The following is an 11,164-nucleotide window of genomic DNA, read 5'->3' as shown; positions in this document are numbered from 1 at the left end:
CTGCTCCTTGGAAACCCTACACAGGGTCGCTATGGGTCGGAACCGACTCGATGGCACTTAACAACAATAATATATATATATATATGATTCATCAAAACACATGGTCAATAAAGATATCTTAAATTATGACAAATATCAGGATTTAAATCTTCACAACTATATATCGGTTCTGACCCATAGCAACCCTGAACAGGGTTTCCAAGGCTGTAAATCTTTACGGGAGCAGAAAGCCTTATCTATCTTCTGTGGAGCAGCTGGTAGTTTCGAACTACTGACCTTGAGGTTCACAGGCCAATCAGTAACCATACGCTACCAGAGCTCCATATATATATTTTTTTTTGTTGTTGTTGTTAAGTGCTGTCGAGTCATTTCTGACCCATAGTGACCCTGTATAGGGTTTCTGAGGAGTAGCTGGGGAGCTTGAACCACGAACCTTGCAGTTCAAATGACTTTGCAGTCTGGTGCATTTACCCACAGCGCCACACCAGGACTGTGTATATATATGAATTTTTTTCTCAATTTTTATTTTAAATACGCCAAAGTTCAATAGCTATAACCCATATATGCAAAAGATTTTTTGAAGTCCTGAATAATTTTTAGAAGTCCCAAAACCAGTTTGGGATTATTACTTTAAGAAATGACCATTGCTTTAATCAAAGAGAAGGTTGAAATTAATTTCTGGATTTCAGGTTCAGGCATAAAGGTTTAGGTTTCAAAGAAAGGAGCCAACTTATGTAGGCCAAATAGTTTTGTGGGAAATGACTGAAAACAGATTTGTGGGAGGGGAATAATTAGTCTGAATCATGGAAGTTGCTTCCTACAGGCAACTACCTAATTGTTGTTCTTAAGTGCCTTTGAGTTAGTTCTGACTCATAGTGGCCCTGTATAGGGTTTCCACAGAGCAGCAGGTGGGTTTTGAACTGATGACCTTGTGGTTCACAGTCCAGTGCTGATTCTACAGCACCACACAATTGAATATTGTTTTAAAGCTCCCTAGGTTTTTGGAGGATTCAAAGATCATTTTGAACTATCCCCAGAAAGCTTAATAAAGCATGAGCAAAGAAGTAACAACTTGCTAAAGTAACTCCAGGAAGTAAAGTTAGCAATAACTAGAGAGCATTATACCTATCTATGTTTGGCCCCAAGGAGCTCTGGTAACGTAGTGTTTACAAGTCGGGCTGCTAATTTCAAGGGCAGCAGTTCGAAACTACCAGCAGTTCCACGGGAGAAAGATGAGGCTTTCTGCTCTCATAAAGATTTACAGCCTTGGATATCCTACACAGGGTCGCTATGAGTCGGAACTGACTCATGGTACACCACCACCACGTTTGGCTTCGGAGCCCTGGTATGGTGCTCTGGGTTAATGTACAGGACTGCAAAGTCACTTTGAACTGTAAGATTGGCGGTTCAAACTCACCAGCTGCTCCTCAGAAACCCTATACAGGTCACTATGGGTCGGAATTGACTCAATGGTACTTAACAACTACATGTTTAACCTCAATGGACATTTTGGAAGCAGAAAATTTCCTGGAAACTGGTAGACTATCAAACAAAAATCGAGTGTTGCTGGTTTTTTCCCCCACTCATTTTTAGATAAATTACGATCTCTAAAACAATCAACCAGCAGCAATCTACCCCGAAATAGTGATCCTTATGAATCAATGTAACATCTTGAGGGACTCAAACAGTCTATAAACAACAAGCCTGGTATGGCACTGTAGGAAAAGCAATGGACACTAACCACAAGATCAGCTGTCGTTAAACCCGCCTGTTACTCCTAGGAAATTCTTACACAAACCACCATGAGTGGGAATCGACTCAGCAGCACTTAACATAACAACATACACAGTAAGCCTGCTAGATTATTAAACCCCGGTATGAATTTGGTCCTATGTAGGAAATAAATGCAATATCCTACAGTGACAATCATGGAGTTACTTAGAAGCTGTCAAAAATTAAGAAATCTATTTTCTAAGTTTGCCCACATACTAGAAACATAATGATCTACTTTAAATATTCTGATGTTCTCCCTTACTGGTCCCAAACAATGATTTGTAAACTATTAGAAAAATACTGCTTAGTAGTTTTCTAACTTAAAAAATAAGTAAAGAAAACCAGATGATAGGAGACATGTTGGTATCAGAAATACCGTGTTAAATAAAATCAATATGATGCTATTCAAGTTTGATAAGAGCTTAAATAAATATTGACAAGAAACTTGGTGCCAACACAAATAATTTACAGGAATCATATGAGGGGGTTTCAAAAAGTTTGTGGAAAAGTGGAATTAATAGGTGATGGAATTTTTTCATGAACTTTTGAAGCACCTCATATGTTATATTTAATAAATCACCCTGACCTTATAATATAGTCAGGCATAAGTTTCAGAAAGAATGGCTATGCCCTATTTTCAAAACTGAAAAATGTAATTTTTCTACTGCATGGTAAGTCCCAAGTAAAATTGGACCAGTTTAGCACATAAACCTCCCTGGTCCTAAATCAAAAATAAGTACTCTGCCAGATAAGGAGATACCTAGGAATTTTTAAAAGTTGGTGTAAAAATTCTATTATCTTTCAAATCCATTTTTCCATAAACTTTTTGAAGTCCCCCCTCCCTGAATATGAGAGGTTGTTCCACTTAAAGAAAGCAAGTTGAATTTTGTGCAAAAGTGGGGCTATGGGACTATAGCAGAACAACACTGTTCCCTGAGCCTCAAGCGGCAAGTTCATTAAGTGACTTTTTATCGTAAATTTTGGCTCCAGTTAGACTTCCATCAACTACTATTTATTAAGAAGAAATGGAGCACTGAATAGAAAAAGAAAACTTTTTACATAGTCTAGTTTAAAATGTATGAGAATATTTAGGATTAAAATTACCTGAAGGTTAAAAAAAAGCTAGTGGGTTTATAATAAATTTTGTTATCATAAACCCTTAGTGTTCAATATTCTTCATACACCTAACTCAGCTTTGGTTTAGTTGCGAGATTTTCCTAGATGTCTACCTACAAAGTTTTAAAAGCCAGTTTAACAAATTATCTTTTCATATTGTTGTAGTTGTTAGGTTCCATCCTAAATTATAACACTCCTCCTTCACTCCAAGGAAACTACAAAGCATATGTTTACTTTCAAAACCGAACTGAATTTTGTTTTATTGCATATAGGTAGTGAGTATATTCTTTAGAAGGGGGAGAAAGTTTTTAAACAAAGGAAAAAGAAGAAGAAAAGGAAACAAAATACTATGATTTAAAAGAAAAAAACCAACATTCTTTCGACACTAAGTGTTCTCTGAGGAAATGCTGAAGAGAGAATGTCATAATAAAATATTGTATGGCATGAAATGACCCAATGCAAAATATCTGTTTGTTTTATTTTTAGCTCATAGGAGTTATTATTTCTCATCGTTTATGTTCCTTATTTTTTGTTTATCCATTCCCACTGGGTCAGTAGAACCATTTCAATTTCAGTTTCCTTAAAGTCTTTTTTTCTTCCTGATTCTTCAATACTATGTTTCTTGATCTGAGCTTTTATTTATGAATTTTTGGAATGGAAAGGACCTTGAGGGGTCACCAATTCCATCCTTTTACTTTGCAGGAGAATTCATAGCTAAGTAAGTTCAGGTATCAAAAGAAATGAATGCATCCCATCCATGACTAACTCCATGCTACTTTAATTCACACATTTTCATTCACAACTTACAATTAAAAAAAAAAAATGAAAGTAAAAATTAAAACCCCAAAAGAGGAACAAATTTTAAAATGCATTTATCAGCTAAAATTGCTCCAACATAAATTCAACTGTCAGGTCTAAAATTAACATGCAGGAAAGTTGTTGGCTGCCAACACAGAGCCTTTAGTCCCTAGAGAAGTTCTATCTTGTTTGTAATACCATTTTGCATTACCACACATAGCCTGGCCAAGTTAGACCACCATATCAATAAACTACAATTATAAATGATACACATTTTTTTGTATGTATGTATATATATAGGAGTCCTGGTGTGATGCTGTAGGATAAGCACTGGACCCCAAGGTCAGTTTGAACAACAAGGTCAGCGGTTCAAATTTATTAGCCATTCCTCAGAAACCCTATACAGGGTTCGCTATGAGTCAGAACCGACTTGAAGGCACTTACCAACAACAACAACAAAAAATATATATAACAAATGACAAGTATTTATATGTATATATTTTAAAGGACACACATATACACATGAGAGGGGCTTCAAAATGTTCATGGAAAAATGGAACTTAAAGATAGTGAAATTTTTCCATGAACTTTTAGAACTTTCCGGCACTTAACAACATATGAGGAGCTCTGGTAGCGTCGTGGATATGAGGCTGCTAATCTCACAGTCAGCAGTTCGAAACTACGTGCTGTTCTGCGGGACAAAGATGAGGCTTTCTGCTCCCGTAAAGATTTACAGCCTCAGAAACCATGTACAGGGTAGCTATGAGTCGGAACCGACTCCACGGCACGTAACAACAATAATATGTATGAGAATTGGTAAAGGTTTTCTAGAAAATGAAGAGTTAGGTCTAAATTCCCACTGCCATCAAGTTGATTCCAATTCATAGTGACCTTATACGACAGAGTAGAACTGTCCCTTATTGTTTCTAAGGTTATAAATCTCATCCTTCTTGCACAGGTCTAAATTAGAGGTGTCAATAGTATGGAGAAGTTACAAGATAACTGGTATATGAGCCAGTTTAATTCTTCAATTTGTAATTTAAAATGTTTGGGGAATGACTTTTTAAAAAATTTATTTCAAATATAGTATTTACTTGATGGAAGAAAATATGCAACTATGAATAAGTACTTAGTTGTCTTTATAATTATAAAAAAGAAAATGAGATCAGAAATTTTAGATATGAGGGAGGGGGATTAGAAAATTTTTTAAAATAGGGGAGAAGTCAGATTCTAAAAATTATGTTGTTGTTGTTAGATGTCATGAAGTCGATACCAACTCATAGCGACCCTATGCACAACAGAACAAAAACACCACCAGGTCCTGGGCTAACCTCACAACTGTTGCCACATTTCAGCCCATGGATGCTGTCACTGCCACTCCATCTCGCTGGGGGTCTTTCTCATTTTCTCTGACCCTCCACCTTACCAAACATGATATCCCTCTCCAATGACTTGGTTCCTTCTGACAACAGACAGGTAAAATAGGTATCTTTGCCCAGAAAAAAATCTAAAATGAATTGTTGAATAGATGAATAATTAGCAAGTAATATGGTGATCTCTAAACATTAACATAAAATAACTAAGAGCAACTAATGCTTAATTTGTTTTCTTTTTCTGACAGAGTAACCGGCCTGGGGACTCAATGATATGTGAGAGACAGAATATATTTGAATTTCAACAAGGCACCTCACAGTTACTCTTGATACTTCATAGAAAATTCAGGTTATATGATAAAAGAGCAAGTGTGTTCATAACTGAATTGTATGCAAAAGGTTGAGTAATGGATTAAAGTCAACTTAATGATAGTCTGGGTGTCGTGGGTAGCACAAAATAGTTTAAGTGTTGGACTGCTAACCAAAAGACTGGCAATTCGAGTCTACTTAAAGGCATCAGGAAGAAAGACCTGGCAATCTTCTTCTGAAATTTCAGTCATTGAAAACCCTAAAAAGCACAGCTCTACTCTGACACAAATGGTGTCACCAGGAGTCAGGAGCAACTCGACTATAACTGGCTTGTTGTTGTTGTTGTTATGTGCTGTAGAGTCGGTTCCAATTCATAGCAACTCTGTACAAGGTTTCCGAGGCTGTAAATCTTTATGGGAGCTGAAAGCCTCATCTTTGTCCCGCGGAACAGCTGGTAGTTTCGAACTGCTGACCTTGCGGTTTGTAGCCCGATTCGTAACCACTATGCTACCAGAGCTCCTTATAACTGGCTTAGTTTTGGTTTAATGATAGTTTACTCATGTTGTATAACACTATTGTTGTTGTTCAGTGCCGTCAAGTCAATTCTGACTCATAGTGGCGCTGTATAGGGTTTCCAAGAAGTGGCTGGTGAGTTTGAACCATTGACCTTGCAGTTCAAACCAACCTTGTGGTCCAATGCTTATCCTACAGTGCCAACCAGGGCTCTGTCGTATAGCACTTGTTGTTGTTAAGTGCTGTTGAATCAGTTCCAACTCATAGCAACCCTGTACGGGGTTTCCAAGGAACAGCTGGTGAGTTTGAACCACCAACCTTGTGGTTCAAACCAACCTTGCGATCCAATGCTTTAACCCAGAGAGCACTATTTCACCCTTACTCATCTTTACCAATGAACAACAGGTGTAATGTTTATCAAATATATCAATAATACAAAGGTATGAGGAATGGACAAGACACTGAATAACATTACCAAGCTAAAACAATAAGCCAAAAACTAATAAGATGTTAATTACAAGGGTAAATGTAAAGTCCTGTTATATGAAAGAAACCAACTTCACAAATTAGTGTGCTCTTAGACTTTAACAATAGAGGTATGTTGTTGTTGTTAAGTGCCGTTGAGTCAGTTCTGACCCATAGTGACCTTATATAGGATTTCTGAGGAGCAGCTGGTGAGCTTGAACTACCGACCCTGCAGTTCAAACCAAATTTTCAGCCCGGTGCATTAACCCACAGTGCTACACCAGGACTCCAACAGAGATATGGTGGTGTCCGTGGAGTCGGTTCCAACTCATAGTGACCCTGCATAGGGTTTCTGAGGCTGTAAATCTTTACAGGAGCAGAAAGCCTCATCTTTCTCCCATGGAACTGTTGGCAGTTTCGAACTGCTGACCATGAGGTTAGCAGCCTGACTCATAATCACTACCCAACCACAGAGCTCCTTCAAATGAAGTATGTTGTTGTTAAGTGCCATGAAGTCAATTCCGACCCATAGCAACCCTGTAGAGGGTTTCCAAGGAGCGAGTGGTGAGCTTGAACCACTGACTTTGCAATTCAAACAACTGCCCACAGCACCACAGAGTCCAATAAAAAAGCTGTTTTCTCCCCTGTAGTTTATATTGACCTGAGATGTTTATAGTCAGATCTATAAAAGAAACCCTGAAAACTCCAGTAACTATTTTGATGAGGAGCATGAAACACATTAAAAATGTCATTTAAGGAATGGCTGAAAAAGTTTGGAATATTTACCCCAAAAGAAAAGCCTTACTAGGTTATTGTTATTGTTGTTAAATGATGTCAAGTCAGTTGCAACCTTGTATAGGGTTTCCAAGGAGTAGCTGGTGGGTTTGAACTACTGACCTTGTGGTTCAAAGTCTAATACTGATCCTACAGTGCCACACCAGAAGTGCTTACCAGGGCATAATTGTCATGAAATACTTGAAGGGCTATCATGCTCAGAATTAGGTTTATTATTGTCGTATATAAAAACCTACACCAAATGGAAATGTGTGTGTATATTGTCTTAGCATTATTACATGGAAGAACTTAATGAGCTTCAGCACAATATAAAGAATGCTCTAAAAGTAGAACTCCAATAATGAAGTAGGGTAGCTAGCTGTGTAGTGGGGACCTCTTCCTTGCAGCATTCAGAAGTTAAAAGATCACCTATCAAGGACTTCAAATATAATGCATTTTCACATTATATTAATATACTTGGTTCCCAAACAGATTGAATCAGTTTGTTAGTCTGCAATATTTAAAAATGGGTACATATCAGAGAAGCTTAACAATTGTTTCTCTGACATGTTTCTAAATAGAGGGAAGACTTCATGAATTCTAAAACCATAGTACCATTTTCAGAGAAACTACCAACAAAAAAATTACAGCTTCTTTTAAAATGAATGATGTATTTGTTCTTCTCAATGAAACATCTGCACCTTAACTTCAGTACCTTTATCAAGGGATAAGGGACAATTATATGCCAACCTGCCAACTAGTGTCGAGAAAAGAGCTGCCTTTATTAGACATTTACATGGCTGTACTGTTTACTCCACCTAAAATTCCCTTTCAAAGAAAAGGCTCCTCCTTAACAGACCCCTTCTACTGAAACCTAGGAAAAATTCAGTCTTGACATGCTCAAAACAACAACTTGTTGAGGACTTCAGAGCAGCTGCATTCAGACAGAGCTAGGAACTTAAATTAAGGCAAAGTAGTCCCTTACAAGCTGACTGAAACTTAATTTTCACTTTGAGTTCAAACTGGGGAGACAAAAGGAAACAAGATCCAGTAAGGATGGCTGGCTATTAACATTTAAAATTCATAATAAACAAAGGTGCTTAAAAATTAGAACACTGAAACTACCAACAGGGTATAAATTTTGATCCCACAAGTTAAAAGCTGGAACAGTGTTACTGCTCTCTAACTCTTTGCTAAGTGGTACACTAATGAGAGGGAGAAAAAAGCCTTGCATTTAATAATGTCCAAAAAAGCCATCACAAATTCTAGGATGAAAGGAAAAAACAAGGACTCTGCTCTCTCACTGAATATTTTTTGTGTGCAGTTGCCAGGATGGTTGAATGTCCAATAAGCAATACTCTTCATGTAAATTAAGAAGCCATGATGGTACTGTAGGATAAGTACCAGACTGCTATCCACAAGATCAGCAGTTCAAAATCACAAGCCGCTCCACGGGAGAAAGATGAGGCTTTCTGCTCCCATAAAGATGTACAGCCTTAGAAACCCTACACAAGGTCTCTATGAGTTGGAATTCACTCATGGCAGTGGGTAGGTTAAAGTGAACTACCCAATTTAGAAATTAATGCTAAAGGGTGAGTAATTAATTGGTCTCCAAATAGGGGCAACATTCAGTAAAGAGGAAAACTTCAAATGGTTTCTGAAAACCTCAGGTCAATACAAAACTACACTCTGGCTTCTCTCTTCAAGCTTTATTAGTATTTCAAAATACTTTGCTTCTCAAAAGTAAAAGGTGAAGAGAAAGAACATAAAGAAAAATCTATGCAAAAGCAGTTGTTAATAAGTGGCTGCATTATTTCAATTCATAATTAAATGATATACAACTACTAAAGGGCAAAGGCCTGTCCCTTTTCCGAACAAAATAAAAACAAACTGGTAAGACTACTTAGTATAGCTGCCAAACTTTTCTTTAGCTTCTTTTCTTACAAACATGTTACATTTCGCAATAGCTTCCACTTACCTTATATCCTCCATGCTTAAGTACAAATTGAGTTTGATTTCCCCAACCCTTGCCTTCAGATATTATGACATATCTTTAGGTTCTGGGTCCACACAGAAAGAAACAAAAAATTTTCACTTTCCTGAAATATGTCTATTCTTTTGATATGATATAAAAAAAGTACTTAAACTAATTATAACCATCCATTTGAATAACTCTTTGAGAATCTGTTACAATTATCAAAACAAACTCATTTTAGTATATTTTTCTGTACTTAGAATGCCTATAAAGATATGTCTTTTCAAGAATTACTTAGTTTACTGCAAAGATGTTAAACACAGGAATCAAGTGAGCTTGCTGGGAAAACTTTGCATACCCACTAACTTCCACTTAACTGGCAGGACCCCTAGAAATAGCAAAACACCCTCTGTTGAATAAAAAACAAACTTTTAAAGTTAGGAAAGTAGTAACATGGGAATCTGGGTAGGAAGTGTCTTGGGTAGTAAACACCCCAGTCAGTGAGCATAACAAGCAAATCAGGGTAACATATAAGTCCCTATGGAGCTCCATTTTGGACCGCTTAAGTTCCAATCCACATCCCTGTGTTCAGGAGGAGGTTGAAGTGTGGAAAGAGAAAAAGAAAATCAGAGTAGTAGTGATGAAAGTGTTCTATTTTTCCTCTATTACTGCATTCCTGCAAGTGGGCCACCAGTGTCACTACCATACCCACCAGAAGTCCTAAAATCAATACCCTAGCTTTCTTCAGATACCAAGACAGCTGAATCTGTTAGCTGTCTTCTTTCCAAAAACATCCCCTACCACTCCTGACTCCCACACCCTTCCCAAAGCCATGTCTTTTGATTACTCAGCCTACTCTATTAAGTCTTCCTGACTTAAAATTCACTCAATGTCCAAATCCCTACTTTCTCTCTGATATCATGTCCCTGATTTTCTTTTTCTTAAATCAACCAAAATGCCAGGACCCTCATTTCCAATGATTTACCCCAACCTTTCCAGCTAACTCCAATGCTATAGTTTCACCTTATCAAGATTCCAAGTTCTCACCCACTGATCCTCACTTCCTGCCTATGCCTATGCCAGACCCTTAAGTCCACTCTTTGGGAGGTCCTGGGTCTTAACCTAGTTTAGAACCCTTCCTCTCTAACCCATTTCACTCCATCCCAAGACCCTTCCATTACGCTCCACTAGACTTCCCTTCCCCCAGGATTCAACTCCCCTCTCCTTGCCACGCCCTGTGCCCCCCGGGGCTACTTACCCCAAGTTCTCCGCACACTTCAGGCCTCAGGCCCCGCCTTTCCCCCTAAAGGAAGGAGGCGGGAGGAGGGAAAGAACGGGGGCGGCACTCCGCAACGTAAAGGCAACCTCCTATTAGTGCTCATTGCCGCCAATCATAACTTCCTTTTCTTTTATTGGTCGGTTTTACCCTGTGCCCCACCCTCTTCTTCAGACAGGGCCCGGCCACCGCCTCTGCGCCCCCGTCCAACACGGACTGGGAGGGGAGACCGTGGTCTGGGACGTTGGGACTGGCCAGAGTTGAAGGGGCTACTCCCGTCAGATCATGGACTAACTAATATGAACAAGACTCACCCGCTGGTAGCTCCGTCGCCTCCCTTCCGCCCAAGCTCGGTCCCACAATCTTTCTCCGGCTCCTTCTTTCCCCCCTCAGCGTAGCAGATACTTTTCTCCCGTCCGGCTAGGCGCTCTCACCTCTCGCGATACGTGGGGGGGGGAGGGGGGAAGGGCGAGATCTGTGGAGACTGAGTTGGAAAGGGGCTGAGGGCGGGGCTCTAAGAAAAGCGGAGGCCGGGCACACAAGGTGCGAAGGGAGGGAGTCTGAGCGAATAGTGTACACACAAGTCACGTGTTTTGCTGCGGCATCAAAGAGGGAAAGGAAAGAAGTTTTATAGGTGTGTGTAGTGGTGGAGCACTCAGCGACTATAAAGATAACAGCTTTGGAGACCCTGTAGGGCAGTTCTTCTCTGTCCTATAGGGTCTCTATGAGTCAGAATGGACTAAATGGGTGTGGGATTTGGATGGGAGGACCTAAACGTGAAGTAAATAGGAG

At 39.0% G+C, this 11,164-nt stretch overlaps 1 protein-coding gene across 2 annotated transcripts in view; it reads right to left on the bottom strand.

Annotated features, from left to right (window-relative positions):
* ATF7 (activating transcription factor 7) overlaps positions 1-10,767 on the bottom strand; it is a 96,385-nt gene extending 85,618 nt beyond the window's left edge. The window contains exon 1 of one of the 2 annotated variants that reach the window (XM_006869951.1): positions 10,687-10,767. The gene's annotated coding sequence lies outside the window, so the exon portion shown is untranslated. Of the gene's footprint in view, positions 1-10,354; positions 10,401-10,686 lie in introns of those variants that run through there. The other variant, XM_006869952.1, reaches the window with a different exon arrangement.
* Between the last annotated feature and the right edge of the window lie 397 nt (positions 10,768-11,164).

The sequence above is a fragment of the Chrysochloris asiatica genome, unplaced genomic scaffold (genome assembly GCF_000296735.1).
Source record: "Chrysochloris asiatica unplaced genomic scaffold, ChrAsi1.0 scaffold00138, whole genome shotgun sequence".
Taxonomy (NCBI): Eukaryota; Metazoa; Chordata; class Mammalia; order Afrosoricida; family Chrysochloridae; genus Chrysochloris; species Chrysochloris asiatica.
Note: the sequence above shows the minus strand (reverse complement) of the source record. Positions and strands in the feature narration are given on the sequence as shown.